Source organism: Armigeres subalbatus, chromosome 2 (assembly GCF_024139115.2).
Source record: "Armigeres subalbatus isolate Guangzhou_Male chromosome 2, GZ_Asu_2, whole genome shotgun sequence".
In the NCBI taxonomy this organism is placed as follows: domain Eukaryota; kingdom Metazoa; phylum Arthropoda; class Insecta; order Diptera; family Culicidae; genus Armigeres; species Armigeres subalbatus.
Window position 1 is genome coordinate 463,772,825 of NC_085140.1, and position 20,012 is coordinate 463,792,836.

Here is a 20,012-nt window from a genome sequence, read left to right on the forward strand (position 1 = left end):
CACTAACCCCGAATTTAACTAATGGCGTTTTCAGATTTTATAAACTGGTGTACCAACAAGAGTCTTGCAATCAAAACTACACACCCTTTCCGCACTGTTAAATTGCAATATTTATTATGACCTCTCGAAATTCTGAAAAATACTCCAATGAGCCGTCAGATCAACTTAATTACGATACGATACCAATATCTGCCGTACTTGTGGTAGTGGTCATCTTTTGCTTGCTCGGAATATGGATAGCTGAAAATGCATTAAGAATAGCACGCAGTGGAAAACCCGATTGAAAAAAAAAATATTTTGTTAAATCAAACATCATGGTTACATCTCACCACTTCACTAAACTTTCTTATAATCCTATGATTCTTTGGTTGTCTTAATAAAATTTAATGTTATTAATTGCTTACCTCTTTTCTCCAATATATGAATATCATATTCGGATGTACCATAATGTCGGTTGACTTCCCCTATAGCTTTTGGAACCCGTGCACGATAAGCCTCATACCAAGTCGAACTCTGTTCTTTATTACTGATTGTTGTAGTTTGCCGGTATCTAGTAACATCTTCACTTTGAATGCAAGATTCTTCGTAATGATGTACATTTTCTTCATAATGGCATGAAGTGGTACCAAAGTCTGCATCATCGTCAGGTTTTTTAGTAGAATCTCTCACAATTTTACGACGCTTTGCATCGTGATCACCGAAACCGGCTTCTGAACTCATTTCGGCGAAATGATTATGCCTTGGAATGATAACAGTATGACATCATCAACCTTGTTCAAAAACTTATTCGATTCACTGGATTGCATTTATTTAAATTCTATTGTGCAATGATCTTGAATTGATTTGCAATCACGTGGTAAGTTTATACTGCACTGTTGCTAAACAATTCACATGTTGTGTCTTTATGTTGCACAAGGTTTTTTTTTTCTATAAAGAAGTTTCTAAGTTTTGAAGCCGCAAAACTATACATTATAAAATCAATATGATGAGTGCCATGACATCATGTTTCACAGAAAAAAAACAACGACGCATTAAAGCAACAGGTTTCGGTTTACTCGTAGCTCGACGACGCGTGATACTCTATTGAATGCCAATACAGAACTGGTATGCTAGCATCAGAACTGTTGCGAATGAAGTCGCTGGTTCATAATATATTTGGCATAATATAATAACATATATGTATATATTTGTGCTGAGTTGCTAAAATTGTACATAAGCATAAATCATACTGTTTCTCATCCTATTGTCCAATTGTACCATACCTGTGAAGTATATTCAAAATAATTTTGTTCAATAGTCGAAACACGTAAAGATTTTTTTTATAACATGTTTGTAAACATTTTGTTTTGTTTTAGTTGATACGCGTTTGCGCAATTTGTATGCTCCTGATGTATGGTAACATGTGACATGTATAAAAGCAAGTGTTAGTAAACAAAACACATTATTTCACAAATACTGTCTTACATATTTGTCGACCTTCAACTCGTTATGAGAGAAAAATGAGAGATCCGAACCTGGCATTCGCCGTGACATGTTTTGTTTACATGGTTCCATTCATAAAAATAGAAACAGAATATGTTTTCGTTTTCTTCGGCTACCACTCACCGGTGCAACATTCCTAGCACCTTACAAAAAGAGAGCATGTAAATATAGTAGCTTGTTGTAAGCATGTGGTGTCGCATCCTCTGTGCAGTTTGACCGCAAACTTAAACGAAGACGACAGCCTAAATCGTTCAACCGGTGAATGCAAGCTCTTTATGTTGTTTGCGAAAAAAAGCTCTATTAACGATCAAGAAGGCGTTAAATACAAAACGAATTTCGATTAAAAGTCATTGTGATACAAGTGAGCGGGATAAAATGAGTAATATACATAATAAGCAATTGCCGTTGCAATAACACGTTTTGTTTCCCTTCAATATAAAAATGGGAGCAAAATATGTTTTCGTTTTATTCGTCGACCTAAAGAATCAATTTTTCTTGGATTCGCATGCAAAAAACGACAAAACGTTTTTGTCGGAGATAATATTGTCAGTTTCGCAGGTAACAAAACGCGCCGACTACTTTTTAAACACCTTTAAAATCGTCGCCGATATCTTGAATTTAATCTGTGTTAATTCCTAGCCAAATTCTGAATATACGTATGAAAAATAGTACTCAATTTCGAAAAATAATGTGATTATTGAAATCGAACAATTTTGTTCACAGTTGATCTGACAGATCTTTTGGTCATTTTTGCTGGCGACGATTTGCTTTGCGATGATTTCAAATCGCGACGACGGCCGATAAAGGCTACCTTACACCTCGGGAAAATTTTCCGCCGGATTTTGATCCCCGTTCATTTTAAATGGGGCCGGGATTTTGATTTTCCTTGCCCAAATCCCGAAAACATCGCATATGCAAAAATACATGGGGAAAAAATCCGCCAACCAAATTCCCGAGGTGTGAGGCTACCTTAAGATGGGAAATTAATAATCATAACGAAGATCCGAAATTTTTTGACAGCAACAAAAAAGAAGATAATTTTGTTGCTTACTTTTCAACCCGTTATTTATTCTGCATTATCTCTACAGCAAATTTCAAACTCTGATTGCAAAAATAGCATCGTTTGCTAGAGATCAAAGTGGGGTGTTTTGGCCAGGTTTTGGACATTAGGGGGACTGGGTAGACTTGATCCCCATTTCTGATTTCCGATGTATCACAGCCAAAAATAAATAAACATACGTGCGATTTCCACACAGACTCTCTAAGAAATATAGTATTCAACTTTACTGATGTATGACAGTCTTTAAATTATTGTTGTTATTGATACACAATCGATTTTTGGAGTGCTGTCAAAAATCGACTTTTTAAATTTTCGGGGGAAATTGATCCCTCTCCAAGAAATTGCTTTGATAAAATTAGAAAGGTGCCATCCGATTTTTAAAATATTTTTTCTTCAAAATACGCAGAATTTTCGAATTGCTGTGCATGATACGATACATGAACGATTTTTGTTATTGAATTCGACAGCACATGCAATTTTAAAATTTGGGGTGACTTGATCCCCTTTTTATGATATCTACGCAATAAATATTTTTTCCTGCCAGAACTTCATCAAATCTGTCAAATCTACAAAAAAATAGAAGCCTGAATGCAGAATTATATTTTTCTGAATTTTTTCGCCAAATTTTTGTATGGATGACTAATGGGGGATCTAGTGTCCCCATATTGAGGCAATAACTTCAAATCCAAATATGTATCCTAAAACTTTGGTGGAATGTTGACATTTTCATCAGTACAGATCATTAAGCATATTTATGACTTTGTGCTGTAAAAAAACGAAAGCATTTGGTCATTGTTATGAAAAGTTGTTCAAATTTTGCGTGGCCAATAAAAAAATCTTTGGGAAGGTCAAAACATACAAACCGCGCTGCAGAATAAATAAGGTTGTCAATCCAGAAAATAACTCACCACATAAAGGTCATTTGTTTAGAGGATCTATACTAAAAAATACGCTAGAACAAAACTACTTTAGTTCTCGATAAAACAGGGGGTGATCAAGTCTCCCCGGGGATCAAGTCTACCCACCTTCCCTTACTTCTTACTCTTTTTTTAAGCCAACAAAAATCACCTTGCATTCACCGGTTGAACAAACTACACTGCCAAAAATATCTATATAAGATATATGTGTCGCCGTTATAAATTTTTGCAATAGCACCACCCTAATATAATCGATATACACACCAAAATTTCATATCTCCTTCCAGCAAAACAGTTTGCTGGTTGTAAACCAGCAATGCAGCTGTTTGCTGAAATCCAGCAATCGCTTCAATGATTTACTGAAAATCGACTCATGTTATTGCTGAAAATCCAGCAACTGCATTTAACTGTCAAAGTCACGGGCTAGACTTGAAGACATCGAATAGAAAAGTAAACTGTTTATATTTTTTTTTTCATAGGTATTAGGCAGCAAGGCGATACATTAAAGTGCATTTTTGCAACTGGCTTGTGGATATATTGACGGGTTGTGTCTATTGAAGTCCTTTCAAAGCTAGTCGCACAAGGAAATGTGGAAGCACGGGAAGGTTACGGCGAACGAGCTATCCCAGGGTCTGAAGAACATTAAGCGGCAATTACTCGTATGACATCGACTTTCCCATGATGTGTATGTTGATGGTGCGATATGAAATTTTGGTGTGAAGGCTTTCCTATTTATTTATATTGTTTTGAATATAATGGAATGAAATAAAATTGCTGGAATTTCAGCAAATTATTTTAATTTTGGTTTTGCTGACCGTTCAGCAAACCTTTAATTGCTGAAAATACAGTTAAGTACCTGTCAGTTTTATGATTTTCATGTTTGCTGGAAGAACAGCAAAATAAATTTTGCTGGGTGGATTGTTGGTTTTACAGCTCGGCAAAATCCAGCAAAATTTTAGCAAAATATGTGTCGCCGTTATAATTTTTTGCAATAGCTCCACCCTAATATAATCGATATAGATCTACACATAAATTAAATAATTGCTAATTCGAGACCACACATAGAGTTTATTTGGATATATATTTTATTAGTAGTTCGAGTGGAGAATGATTTTGTGTGCGCTGATATACATCATAAGTTAAATCTATGGATTTTTGCCAATAGAGATGAGTGACGTTTAGCGCTCGCACACTAATGTGCAATTCGTCATGTGTAAAAACATGTTTGTTTTCCTTCTGCTCATAACCTCAAAAATGATCGGGTCCTTACAATGATTTCAAATCAGTCAAAAAATAATATTTTATATGGAAATATACTCATTTTTACCCAATCTTTGCTGAGTTGCACCATCTAGGAGTGTTTGTTTTCCTTTTATCGCCACTCACACATTTGGACGTGAGAATCTCAATAAATCTAGATTGCTTTGAGAATAGGTCGTATGTACAAAAGAGAGACTCTCTTTGATTACGCTCTCTTTCGCTAATAGATCGGCAAGTTTAGCATTTTCTGCAACATTTTCACTTTAGCACGCTAGACAAAGCTATTGTCTTTAGATATCTGCCAAAAAATCCAACGTAAAATTGTGCATAGCTTTGTAATAATCGAAAGAGAATGGAACCGAAGAGAGGCTCTCTTTTGCACATACGACCTATTCTCAAAGCACTCTAGAAATAGGGTATCTGTTCCTGTATTAATAACAGCCCGTATATTAATCTCAACTGTCGATAAACCAACTATAAAATCAATTTAATTACAATTTCTCACATCGTATGTACACAATAATGGATGGAACACATTCTTGAATGTTTGGAAAATTATTAAATATTTTTTTATGTAATGTTCTAATTCACAATCAAATTATTAAAAGATAAAATTATAAATCTACTAGCAGATTCATCTGTTTTCACGCCGTTGTTTTCCACTCAGTTTCAAGTCAACACAAATGTATTCTTTCAATATTCACTTCACAACACATAAAGCACATCATATTTTCACTATAAATATAATTATGCTTGAAAAACCAACGCGATTTCCTATAGTTTGATATAGGTTTATTACGAACAACGTCTAAATTATCCTTGTCCGTATTCCAAACTCTTTACATGGCTTGCAGTACTCTCAAGGGTTGCCGACCTAGATTTTTATTTCAAAAATGCTTGAATGAACTTTCATTGTGAAATTCAACATAAGAGTTGTAAAATAAGGTATATCGAAAAAATTATCTATTACAAACATAAAATTAAACTGATAAGTTGAGTAACTACAACAAAAACTGGAATTTTGTAATTATATTTCAACTCAAATACAAAACATTGACGAATTCGGCATCACTGCAATCATATCGTTACGTATACACACAAGTAATAGTATGCGTATTCTATGTTGGAAACAGTATTATTGATATAGGTACAAGCATAGGATTAATTGTTTTTGAATGTTATTGAAATAGGTACATGGCGGTGATGATGTTTTTTAGCTAAATACTTCTAGAATGTGATAAAAATTTCATTTTTGAAGTTGCCAATTGTTCTCAATTAAAAATTACGTGAGGTGAGCATAATTATTCTCATGTTTCTTGATTATTGGGTGAGAAATCAATGCATTTCATATGCGCATTGCCTTATTGTTATTGATATAGGAACAGATACCCTGGGTCGTATGAATAAAAAGTAGCAAAACTCAGCGCTTGTAGTATCTACTCAAAAATAAAGTCCACAGAGAAAACTACATGTTTGATATGAATAAAAATATTTTCGAACTTATGGAATATGCTACATTCGAACTTAGCCTTTACTACAGTTTACTACCATTTACTACACGGAGAAACGTCAAAACAAAATAGACCCCATGATGACGATGATGATTCCATCATTTTTTTGCGGCTAATCAACAAAAAACATGTCTGTTTTGTTTGTTTTCCCTAAATTGGACTTCTATTTTCAAGAACAAAGCCGATTCGCTTCGATTCTGATAAATAATCTGCATTTGAAACATTTTTTTTTTGTGTCTTTATTAAGGAGACTTTCAGCCCGAGGCTGGCTCGTCTCCGCATTTGAAACATGAGTAGCAACGTCTTGAGCAGACTACAAGAAATCAGTAGTAAACTCTTATTTTATTCATACCGAATCAGTTGTTTGTAGTATGTTCGAAATGTGTAGTGTAGTAAAGTCTCTTTTATTCATACGAACATGTTCCACAAGTGACGTTTACTACTGAAAATGTAGTAAAGTTGAACTTACTACTTTTTATTCATACGACCCCCTATGTGTGGATTTTTAGTAGTGTACTATATTTACATGCTCTCATTTTGTAAGATGCTGGGAATGTTGTATAACCTGATAAGCAGACCCCAGACAAGATATATATTGACAATACGTTTCTCGTCAAACTTTTCTTCAATATTTTCACTGGCCCGGCCGTAGCTGAAGAAAAAATATTTTTTTACTTGAACTAATACGAATCAAATAGCGGTATAACGCACAAAACACGCACACACTCAAGCGTCATCGACTTCTGTGGGAAAACTGCGGAGGAGATGATGGGAAATAGGGGGAATGACGGCTTTGGCAGGTTTTGATCTATTATTGGCAGGGGGGTTTTTTATGACTGACTATTTGACTTTTACCAACTGGCTCAAATTTGGCCTAAACATTCTTTGCATATCAAAGAATATTGTGGCCAAATTTCATAAAATTTGGTCGACAAAAACCCCCCTGCCAATAATAGAACAAAACCTGCCAAAGCCGTCTTCCCCCCTATTGAAAAGAATATAAAACTATTCTGATTTCCCTCAATATTTACTTCATTTTTTGTGTTCGCGCTCACACCATCAATCTTTTTCTTCAATAATCAAGAGTATAGCTAGTGGAATATATAGATGAGCGAAGATAAATCCTCTGCCTCCAAACGAAATGGCAAACGTGTCTCCAAACGAGCATGACGTCACGATTTCAATGAAAACGCTAAGGGCAAACCTTTGACGTAGGACTACGTCTGTCTTTTCAATATTGGTGGACACCTTTTGATTGCGATTTTGTGGCTGTTCGGCCACATTGAGAGTTGACGTAAAGTCAATGTCAACTTCTCTCCACGATCATCCTAGATGGTCGGCTACTCTTACTCAATCTCACCGTTAGGTTAAATAAGAGTGGGGTTATGAATATGTGTTTTATTTAGTTTTTCAACAAATTGTCACCTATATGGATTCGCATTATGCATTTTTCACAATGTATTTTGTGTTTGTTACCTATATGGATTCGCATTATGCGTTTTTCACAGTGTACTCTGTGCCTCGTCCTTGACGTTCGACTTCGGCTACTCTTGTTCAATCTCAACGTGAGTGTGGGGTTATGAATATGTGTTTTACTTAGTTTTTCTATAAACTGTCACCTATATGGATTTGCATTATGCGTTTTTTTTTACAATGTACTTTGTGTCTGTCACCTATATGGATTCGCATTATGAGTTTTTCACAGTGTACTCTGTGTTTCGTCTTTGACGTTCGACTTCGGCTACTCTTGTTTAATCTCAACTTGAGGTTAAATAAGGGTGGGGTTGTGAATATGTTTTTAACTTAGTTTTTCAACAAATTTTCACCTATATGGATTCGCATTATGCGATTTTAACAATGTACTTTGTGGTTGTCACCTATATGGATTCGCATTATGCGTTTCTCACAGTGTACTCTGTGTTTCATCCTTGACGTTCGGCTTCGGCTACTCTTGTTTAATCTCAACTTGAGGTTAAATAAGGGTGGGGTTATGCATATGTTTTTTTTTTACTTAGTTTTTCAACAAATTGTCACCTATGTGGATTCCCATTATGCGTTTTTCACAGTGCACTCTGTGTTTTGTCTTTGACGTTCGTCTATTGTTACGTCCTCAGTGTTTTTGAGACACCTCTCTTTAGTCCCTAGCTTAAGAGTAATTCTCGCTGAAACCGGGCCACTATTTACACGAGGTTCTTAAAAATTCCTAAATTTATATTCTTTCGAAAGCTTTCGGCGAGCATATTAAGGATCCGAGTTAAATTCTTCAGAAAGATGAACCCCTCGTTAGTTATACACGAAATCATTTTAATGGACCCCTCGATTTTTGTCAATTTTTGACTCACCAAAACTATCATAACTCCAACATTTCTTAACCGATCATGAAGATCAGCATACCGTTGGAAAGAAGAAAAGTGTATCATCAATTAGCAATAGTAAAAATAGAAGCAGCCATATTGAATTTGGCCGCCATCTTGGATTTCTTTTTGAAAACTATGTTTCCGCCAGGTTCGCAACCACCGATTTTGAAAATTAATACATCGATTGAAAGCTTAGCTTATTATAATATTATTATAGCTTATATTAGTCCAAAAATCTCAGGTGTATGTTTTTTCTTTCAAAAGTTAAGTACTATTTACCAATACCAAAATTCTTGAATTATTTTATTCAATAACTTGAAAACCGCTCCGTTATGCTCAAAACTTTTGAGCCCTTCAAATAAAATACTGTTGTAGATATGCTTTTAATTATTGAAACATATTTGGCTTAGAATAGTGTATGAAATCAAGGAACTGATGTCCTAGTACCATATTAACCATGAAAATAATGTTCGATGGTCAGATGGCCCTTCAAAAAATAATTTGGTAAATCGTACATAACTTTTGATAGAAAAAACATACACCTGAGATTTTCGGACACAATGTACAATATAAGCTAAGCTTTCCATCGGTGTATTAATATTCAAAATCGGTGGTTGCGAACCTGGCGGAAAAATAGTTTTCAAAAGAAAATCCAAGATGGCGGCTAAATTCAATATGACTGCTTCTATTTTTATTATTGCAAATTGAGGATACACTCTTCCTCTTTCCAACGATATGCTGATCTCTACGATCGGTTGAGAAATGTTGGAGTTATGATAGTTTTGGTGAGTCAAGAATTGACAAAAATCGAGGGGTCCATTAAAATGATTTCGTGTATAACTAACGAGGGGCTCATCTTTCTGAAGAATTTAACTCGGATCTTTAATATACTCGCCGAAAGCTTTCGAAAGAATATAAATTTAGGCATTTTTAAAAATCTCGTGTAAATAGTGGCCCGGTTTCAGCGAGAATTACTCTTAATACGTGTGACTCTACATAATTGGCTTTCCTATAAATGGTACAGTGATCGTTCGCTAATTGGGGCACGACCTCACCCCAGCTAGCGAATGCCGTTCGCTAATTGGGGCGGTTTGACAAGCGTCAATGTTGTTTACTTTTTGCATTGAACAAAAGAAAATTTTACGCGCCAGAAAACATCGATCCCGCCAAACACGGAAACAAAACGTCAACGCGTTTTTGACATCACGATCTGACGTTTAGCTGCTTTTTATTATCAATTCAGTGCAAAACCGAATTATAGCCGCTAACGAAGTTGGATTTTTCTTACAATCCATACGTTAAACCTAACTTCGGAAGTGGTGCGCTGTTTTCATTTGGTGATGTGCTATACAGCGCGCCACTTCCGAAATTACAGGGGTTAGACAAAAAGGTTAAGATAGGCAAAATTTTGTCAAAGTTCAAATCAGCCTAACTTTGCGTAGAATGATCCGATTTCGATGAAACCGAGACCTTCGGACGCGGAAACTCTTCTAGTATACTGTCCCTATGCAAAACCTCAGATTGGCCTTTGGCCACCGGAGATGTTCCGGGTTTTCCGAGGATATGTAAAAAACGTATTTTTTCTTCTGCTTGTCGTTTTATCTGACGTTTACTGCCATCATGTTTTATACTCTCACTGGAAACCAAAACTAATAAGCTGACCAATGCTGGCTGCAGATCGAAAATTCGTTTTTTATACGCAAAGATATGGCCATTTTCGTGAAATCGGTGCGGGATTGGACATACACCCTGAACAAATGTCACTTTCGCAGAACACCCGGAACCTGTTACAAATTGGCCAGAGAGTCTTACAGTCACCATAATGTATCTTTAATAAAGATCCTATATTCATCATCTTGGGAAAACATGAATTTTGACACCCATATATGCATAGTTCCAGACGGTGCCAAAACCGGCCTCCTGGAAGGCCCTTGGAACCTGCTATAATGGTGGCAGTGGACACTATCATTCTGGAAATGTTTCTGTAATCATCGTCCCGCAAAGCCATGAACATAGATGCCCATATTTGCAACATTCCGAGCTGTTATCATTTCATCATGTTCCCGGAACCGTTTTTACGGAAATGGCCATATCTCTGCGTAGTTTTGATGGATTCTCGATCTACAGCCACCATTGGCCGGCATATTAGTTCTAGTTTTTGGAGAAAGCATAAAACATGAGGAAAGTAAACGTCACATAAAATGACAAGCAGTGAAAAAAATGCATTTTGAACATACCTTCGGAATACCCGGAAAATCTCCGGTGGCCAAGGACCAGTCTTGGGTTTTACAGGGGAGCACTATACTAGAAAAGCGTCCGGTTATGATGGTCCTGATTTTATCAAAATCGGATTATTGTACGCAAAGTTATGATGATTTGAATTTTGACACAATTTTACCTATCTCAACCTTTTTGTCTAACCCCTGTAGGTTTAACGTATGGATTGTGAGAAAAATCCAATTTCGATGGCGGCTATAATTCGGTTTTCTACTGAATTTATAATAATTGGGTTTCGCCCCAACTAGCGAACCCCCAACTAAAAAGCGCCCCAACTAGAAAAAACCCAATTAGCGAACGTTCACTGTATATCATATGCATTTGAATTATGTGACTTATCGAGTATATTTTATGTTTCCTCGCGTTTTGTAAGACTTCTTTAGTTCGACACCTTATTGTCCTCCAGGGCTTTGTCCTGGGACCCAGGCCAATAGATAAAGCTCCAAAGAATTGGTCTTTGATGTTATGCGGAAGGACCTCAAACTAAAAACCAAGGTGAATTAATCGAAAAAAGGACGGAAGACTAAACAGGGCTGAGCTCGTAAATTAATAAAACGTGAGTATGTTCAGTTCAATTATTCATTTAGAAAAAGGATTTACGGGAAATGATAGATACAATCGTTTACACCTCTCAAGAATAATATTCATTGTGTCCGTGCTACGACCGGTGGCATCGTCGCGAAACGGGCGGGTCCGTGGCATAACCTTCGACGCATCATCTCGATCCTCTTCAAACCTGGACCGGCTGGGCGATCACGGTGGATCCTTCTATGTCTCGCCAGTGGAGGGAAACGGCCCTGAAGTCGAACGGGATGGTGGTACGTCCTCTGTCGGATGGATGGCGCAAGGGCTTTACGTCTTCCGAGATTATAGCACTACTCTCCAAGATCCGCGGTTCCTTGCACTTCTTCTTCTACCGTTCTTCTTCTACCGGACGAATCCGATGCAGGAAGCACAGGATGAACGAAACTCTCCAGGCTCTTCGTAGCACTACCGGGCAATTGAAACACGCGTTCACAGGCGTTCACATCAATAGAGCGATTCAGTCGCTGACAGTCCCTTGGGTTCCTCCTTCCTGGTATAGGATTTATTCCCGACAGTCGTAGTCAACTGTGGCGGTTATAACGTTGTGGATAGGTAAAGGAGGGTTCTAAAGGCATTGGGAATAATTTATTCTCGGTATAACTTTTGGTTCATATTCGTTTGATTTTCAGTTCGTTCTTATTTCTAGCCACTCAATTCATTGTTTTTTTTTTTTATTATATATAATAGTCATGCAACATAAGTAATAATAATTTGTGAATAGTAATAGCAGTAATAACAAATAAAAGAACAGGGAATAAAACTACTGACAAAATATTTACAAAGCAAATGTAGCCGAAGTAAGAGGTTACATTCATCCCTCTCCATAAAAAACCTTTGTTTTTTTTGAAAGAATGGGAAAGGATTTAGGATCTCTGTGGCCCTCCTCTTGTTGTGTTGTTTGATTTAATGGGATGATTTTCCTGAAAGGAGCTCTGTCCCTAAAATCACATAACATTTAATAAAGAGACTGTCCACAGAGGGACTTATTCGTTCCTCTTGTTGAGCGTTATTTCATTTTGAGAAGTTTTTTTTCTTTGAACTTATCAAAATGATGTAACACCCAATAATGAATGTCCACTGAAAGGTTTTGCTACTCTATACTGGCTCCTTGTTGAGTTCTTAAATTTCTGAAATGGTTTTACCCTGAAAAGGGACCTCATCGCGAAATCATGAAACACTCAATAATAGAGACTGTCCGCTGAAAAGATTTTAATACGGGATTAACGTGGCTCCTCTTGTTGAGCGTTTTCAATTTTGAAACGATTTTCCGTGAGAGAGAGCTTGTTTTGCAAAATTGCTAAACATTCAACAATAGAGACTGTCTGAAAGGATTATAATACAGGACTTAAACTGGCCCTCCTCTTATTGAGCGTTCTTCAATTTTGCGAAACGATTTTCCGTGAAGAGGAGCCTGTTTCGCAAAATTGAAACATTCAACAAAGAGACTGTCCACTCAGGTCAGGTCAGAGTCAATATTTTCACCCAGGATAACCGTCACAGTAATTCCTTTTCAGTTGTAGGAGCTCTTATCTGAAAAGTGATTTTTCTCTTGAGAGAGCTCTTCTTTTCGAGATGTATTCTCCGTCCAAGATCGAGAAAAACTGGAGAAGTTAGATATGATTCGATCTGATTTGAAGAAGTGAAACTGCAAAAAGAATTACCCTTATCCCCGTTTGCTGCTTCTTCGAATCGTAACAAAATAGGGATGCTAATTCTCAACAGTGGCTCTCATCCACTCATTTCATTTATAATTTGGAGCAATGATTGATCGCAAAATGGATCTTTTCTTCAAATTACGTGAAATAGTACCGCGAGCCTGACCACTGTATCCTGCATATCATTGATGGAAATAACACGAAAATATGAGTTGTATTGAATAGTGAATCAGAACGGGTGGCTTCAGGAATTTAGTGTCGTCAGAATAAATATGTTGTGAAACTTCCTCTGCTACTCAATCTTCAGAAATAATTATCCTAAATTTTAACAACTTGATAACTTACTTAAACTTAGTTTACTAATAGAAGAGAAAGAACATCTGTAATCTCTTCCTTTCGCTCAATTGTCACCAAAATCAATTCGGAATAGAAGAACTGCATCCACTCATTCATACCCCCACCATTCATTCCAATTCTTCAATACATTCGTCTCACTCACATTTGTTGGTCTATAAAGCTGGTACACCAAAACAACTATTTCATTCATACATATTAAATACATACATTATTATTATTAAATAGCTATTCAAGGGTACCTTTAACATAAATTTGTTGAAATAGTCTATAGCGATTTCACAGTAGACGTTTATCGAACTTATCGATGAAAATCCGCCACCTGGGGAGGCGTTACTATATTTGCAAACATTCCCTTAGTTCGACCCTGGGATCTCGAGATTGTAAAGGGAATAAGAAAAGAAGAACATAAAGATGAGGAGGAGGAAACAAAATCAAAAATCCTTGACGACGACACCGGCAAGGCATGTTTACTGTTAAGTGTACGGTCTTTTCAGAAATTGTCTTTTCGGGGAAATCAGAAGCAGCTACAGTGAAAGAGAGGAAGAACGAAGTTCTTATGATTCCGTTGTTTTAGTGCCCTGGGTTCGAAAGCTGGCCAGACCCCTAAGTTTTCCCACTAGGTCTTCCAGCTCGGGAAGATGAGCATTTTGCCTTCACTTTGCAGGGTAAATACTGCCGCCCAAGTTTTGCATTGCGACGGCCGAAGAGTGCTTCATATTCCTTCGGTAGACGAGCGTTCTACCAAAAGGATTTAGCAAAAGTGCGGTTTCGCAAATTATAGCGATTTCGAGACACGTCGTGGGATTTTTCCAGGTTCTTAAGACGATTTCATGAATCTTGGAGAATAATTGCTACGCCTCCTTTTCTGCCATAGATAGCTCTTCGCGTGGCGAGAAAGACGATGATCGGATCCCTGTTCTGCTAGCTCCCGTGGGTGATAGCATGGGTAATCCAGGGGTCGAATGGACACTGGTATTTAACATCAATCCTATCTCCGGGATCTTCGTATCCCATACGCGTTGGTCTTGCTGGACGTACGCGTATTGCCGCTAATTGTCCTATTAATATCGACAGGATTCGATTGTGAATGATATCGGAGTTCAACCAGTGTGATTTGAAGCGCTCTAAAGTTCAAACTCCTTCGAAACGAAGGGCTGCCGTTGTCTGTGATGATGATTTCAGGACAGAATTTATAGAACACTGATTCTTCAAAGTCACACATGGTTGAACTCTCGAGCTTCTTCACTGGATGAATCATGACCCATTTGGAGAAATAGTCGAAATGACCAGAATGCTGGTTTCCTTACGGCTACGCGGCAACGGACCCACAGTCCATAGAAATGATCTGCCACAGCACAGCGCATCTTTCCCATTTCTGGAGTAGTCTGACATAAGAAGGCTTCACCTCCTGCAGGTGGGGGCAAGCCTGTATGTAGGCTCGAATGTCTTTAGCCATTTTCGGCCAGTAATAGCGCAGTATTGGAGCTTTATCGAACCCCGGATGAAACTGGTTATCATGAGCCTGTCTCAAAGCATCGGGAACTTCGCCTGTTGAAAGGACCTCCTTCCACTCAAATCGAGAGTCGAACGGTGTTTTGGCAGTTATAAATTTGTATAATCTGCCGTTCTCGACCTGAAATCGACGAAATCGTCTGGGCGACCGACCTTTTCCATAAGAGAAGTGTACCACGCTGAGGTCTGAATCTGGATACAGCAATACTTCGGACAGTGCATCCGGCACGACATTGTCTTTGCCCTTCGATGGATACCGTCATGTCGAATTGCTGAAAGTCCAAGCTCCAACGGCTGCAACGGAACCAATTCCACCCGCTGTCTGAGAATGTGGGTCAGTGCCGATGAGTCCGTCACCAAGGTGAAGTGATACCCTCAATATACCCCTGAACGCTTCGATTGAGAGAGGGGAGGGCTTCTTTTCAGCAGCGTGATAGTTTCTTCTGAGGAGTGGTGAGCCTGGGAAAATAAGATATAACCCGCTCACCATCTCTCTGCTGGAGTTAGTATCCGGCTACAGCTACATCGTATATCTGTCTGGATAACAACTCCCGAGAAAAATCAGGGCTTCCCAGAATCGAGCCGAGATAAGCTGCGCTTTTAGGCCACAGAATTCCTCTGCGGCTTCGTTCCAGCCGATAATCTTAGTCTTAGTTTTAAGAGGTCCGAAGGGCCCATCGTCTCACTAGTTTGGGATGAACGCCGGTAATACGATTCATTGGAATCTCCTGAGTTTGGTAATCGTGTTCGGCCTTTCATATTCGACAATTGGCCGTATTTTGTCCGGATTTCCACGAAGGCCTTCCAAACTCAGAAGATATCCGGAAGGGAATTTGGTACCCCAAACTGAGACTTTCGAGGTTTATCAGAGGTTGGCTTTGTTTAGCCTGCGCGCAATTTCGCGAAGTAATCGACGTGATGCTCGAATCTGTCACCAAAACTATGTCGTCGAGGTAAACGAAGATACGGTTCCAATACACCATGGCCAAGAACCTGGTCCATCAGTCGAGCCAGAGTGGCAGGGCTGTTGACCAGGCCAAAAGGCATTCTGGTGTATTGAACAACTCCTACCTTGCACGCCAAAGGCGTGTACCTTCGCGAGGACTTTTCCAATGGTAGCAGGAAAGCCTCAGACAACCGGATTGTCGATAGATACTTTGCCTTTGGTAGTTGGCCTAATATTCGACAGGGGTGCGGCAAGGGGTAAGCATCACGTACAGTTCGCTCATTAATCTTGCGCGCATCTAAACAAAGCCGAACCTTATGTGGTTTGACAACTGGTACGCAGTTTAGGGACCAGTCAGAGTTGCTTGGCTCGATAATGCCCGCGTCGAGCAGCCTCTGCAACTCAGCTGCCACTAAACCTTGCGTTTTAGGAGACATAACGTACGGAAACTGTCTAACCGGAGGCTTTTGCCGCCATTCTTCGCAAATTTCTATTTTATGCTCCGCCAGTGGTGTGGTAGAAAGTCTCCCTGGGCGAGCAGGTATGAACAGCTGTTTGATAGCTTCTATCGTTTGCTGCTCAGAAGTTGTCAGCACAGATGCGGAAGGCAGTTGCTTAGGGATTGCGTTTTCTCGGTCATCCTCAACTATGGCGCAATCGGTAATTGTCGGCTGAATGTGGAAAGTTTTCCAGAAGTCCATGCCGCAAATACAATTGATCGCTAAATTGGGGATGACCAGAGTCGGGACGACCTTTGTAACGCCGTTCCATGAAAACGGTAAGAAAACTTGTCCTCGTACACTCAGCGATTCACCACTTGCCGTGCGTAAGTTTAAGGGTTCTCGGAGCTGAAATATTCGCTTCGGTTTGAGGGCGTGGTAAATCGAATCGTTGATCAGTGTAAGGTTACTTCCACTGTCCAGAAGGGCACGGAAGTTTACTCCATACACCTTCACGGAAGTATACGGCCGGTTATCATTAGGTAGCGGATATGAAATGCTATACGAAACCGGAGCTCCCGGATAAAGATTTTCCGTAGCTGGTTCGAAGTATGAAGAAGGGTTTACGCCTGAGAGTTTGGATTCAGCGAGCGGCGGTTTTGGCTCGCTGCTAAGGCGTTTTTTATGCAGAATGGGCAATTATTCGACGGATAACCTCTAAAACCACAGTTTTCACAAAGGACACCTTTAGGAAGTATGCATCGGTCCATCTGATGTCCAAACTTGCCACAATTGAAGCAATGTCTGCGGGACAGTGGTTGATGGTGCTCGATCATTTCTTCCAACGTGGTGGGTGTTCGCGCGGACCCACGAGAAGAGGTTGTTCCGAACTGGGAACTTCTTTGATTCGGATGAGATAGTGTAGATTTGGAATTACCGTTGCTTTTTGAAAGCGATTGTTGCAACGGGGATGGCTTGATTGGATTTTCCTTAGATAAGTCTTTCTTCAGCTTCGTGCTGGGTTCAGGACTTTCAACAACGTTCACTGACTTATCTGGTCCAAAAACCTTTTGGTAGACAGAGAAGTTTACCGCATCTATTTTCTGACCTGCGGATACTAGGGTCGGAAGATCAGCAATGGGAAGGAAATTCAGCTGCTTCTTGTAGTCTATGCGCATGTTCTGCAATAGAATTTGCACCTTTTCGAAGTCTGGCAGTGGAGTGCTCATGGTCCCGAAAAGCTTCTCCATGCTGTGGTAATACCAAGAAAGTTTCATTTCGAGACTGACGGCGTTGATAAACTTTCATTTTTATCAGGGTACCCAAGCCAGGATGCATAAAATGTTTTTCTGGTTCCAGAACCAAATGCTGCCAGCTCCCCAAACGACCTGAAGTACGCATGGTCATGTACCATTGCAGAGCAGGCCCTTTGAAAAGATGGATAGCCGATCTGAATAGCTCAACATCCGGAATGTGCTCAGCAACTGCCATAGCGTGAACCATTCCTAAGAATTGGTTTAATTTCAAACCTTGATCCTCTCCATCGTACTTGGAGATCGTCCATTTGGATACAGGTAGAAGCAGTGGCGCACCTGATTACCTGGAACAAATGGATTGTGCGCGCAAATGAAGGGTTCGCGCATGGGTTTGAACCTTCGGAACTGAGTAAGGTTCCCGTGAACAGATTGGACGGTTGTCCATAACTGATGTGCAGGATCGTTAAACCGCTGATTGTGTCGTTGCGACATTAAACACTGAGGCACTTTGCCGGGCGGGTTTGTGACTGGCACACTTCCGATTGTTGGAATTCCTTGCCACGGATTGGCAGTACTTGTAGCGTTGACCGCCGAAGCTTCTGCATTATGGAGGTGGTGTTGCTAATGAAGAAGAAAACGCAGGCAGCGAGGGTGGAATAATTTTGAGGAAGCGAAAAAGCAATACTAGTGACTGGCTCTTGAAACCTCAACAGATATAGAAGAACTATGACTGCTTGGGATCTGCGAAAGTCCTAAAGAAGCTGAATGCGGAGGCTGGGTTAGAAAAACCCAATGGAACCTTGCTTCGGTGCATTAGCCAAAGACTGCTGGATCCTGCTACGGAACCTCAGACTCCTTTTGTTGAGACTCCTTCTCGCGCAGCTGATCCCCTCGCTAACTAGCTCCGCCTCAAGCTCTTTGACACGAGCCAGCAAAGAACGTAATGAAATCACCATTTTCAAACTGAGAACTCGAAGGAAATATTCTCCGAATGTTCACGCTTCTGCTTCTGGAACCTCCTGTCGCTATGTTTGGTGAAGGCTGAGCTGAGCGATCACCATCAGAACGGAACAGTATCCACCAGCGTCTGATCTTCCAAATTATTCCTATTACCTGTTTCCCCGGGACTCCTGCAGGTCGAGAATAGTAGTATTTCGATAATAGCTTAACAACGTCAATAAGCATCGCCTTCAAAAAGCTTGGGTTTCCAGCATCCTGCAACGTTATTCAATAAAAGTACAATTCGATGACCAAAATGCAATAACTTCGATTGTCCTCTCACCTTCAACCATCATTCTGCTGAAGACCCGCAGAAATCTCGCCGTAATATCGTCGATACGATAAAATGGTTTCCTCCCAATTTACCTTGAGTTGCGCTTCTACTGACTTATTGCTTTCCTGTTCACTCTTCAAAAAGATCCCTAAGGCATCTTCGCCTCTTCGTGTATGGGGTCATCTCTGAATTGTTCGAGCGAACGTTCAGCTCAAATTCCAACTCATCGGGAGCTAAATTGGATCTACCCTCAAACTATGGTACCCTTTCAAGAACCTTTATTGGATGCTTGTGTGTACTCTCCAAGTGCTTCAGCCATTTCTCTTGTAGTGCATATAAATCTATGAAAAATCCAGAAAATACCAAATAAAACCAACCGAAGCTTAAAAAACAATTTTAAAATAATTTTTTTTTGGAAATATTTAACAAAATTTACAAAAGTGTAGAAACGCCAGGAAAAATTATATAAAAAGTGACTATTTTCTATTCACGTGTGGATTAATTTTATCAAAAAAGCTGCATCGCTCAAAGCCACTTTCAAGAAAGAGCGAAAATTAATTAAAAACTTATCTAAATAATAGAAAACTATACATGAGAAAAAAAGAAAGAAACAATGAAAAATTTAATGCTAAAAAATAATAGAACCTATCAAGATTCAATGTAACAAAACTAAGATGAAAGTTTGCTACTAAAATGTTCATTAAACTCTACTATCATTTAAACTAATTATCTAAAAGAATTATCAAGAACAAAAAGGCTAAATTTCTGACGATGATTAGCAAGAAGAATCAATTAAAATTATGTTTATCATCATTCGAACAATTCCTTTTGGAATAATCACTTTCACTGATGCTAAGACTATTCTGATCACATCCCATTCACGATTGAAAATAACAATTGGAACAAAGGATACCACCCTCCCGGAGCACGATTGAAAAGGGTCTCCACTTTTGAGTCAAAATGGAAACATTTTCTTTAATTTTACAAGAGTCATTTGTAAGACTTTCTTTAGTTCGGACACCTTATTGTCCTCCTCCAGGGCTTTGTCCTGGGACTCAGGGCCATTAGTTATATAAAGCTCTAAAAGAATTGGGTTCCCTTGATGTTAAGGGCGAAGGACTTCC

General features: G+C 39.0%; 1 protein-coding gene across 3 annotated transcripts in view; it reads right to left on the reverse strand.

Annotated features, from left to right (window-relative positions):
* LOC134213892 (muscle-specific protein 300 kDa) overlaps positions 1 to 20,012 on the reverse strand; it is a 154,947-nt gene that overhangs the window by 112,867 nt on the left and 22,068 nt on the right. The gene's annotated exons all lie outside the window — the stretch shown is intronic.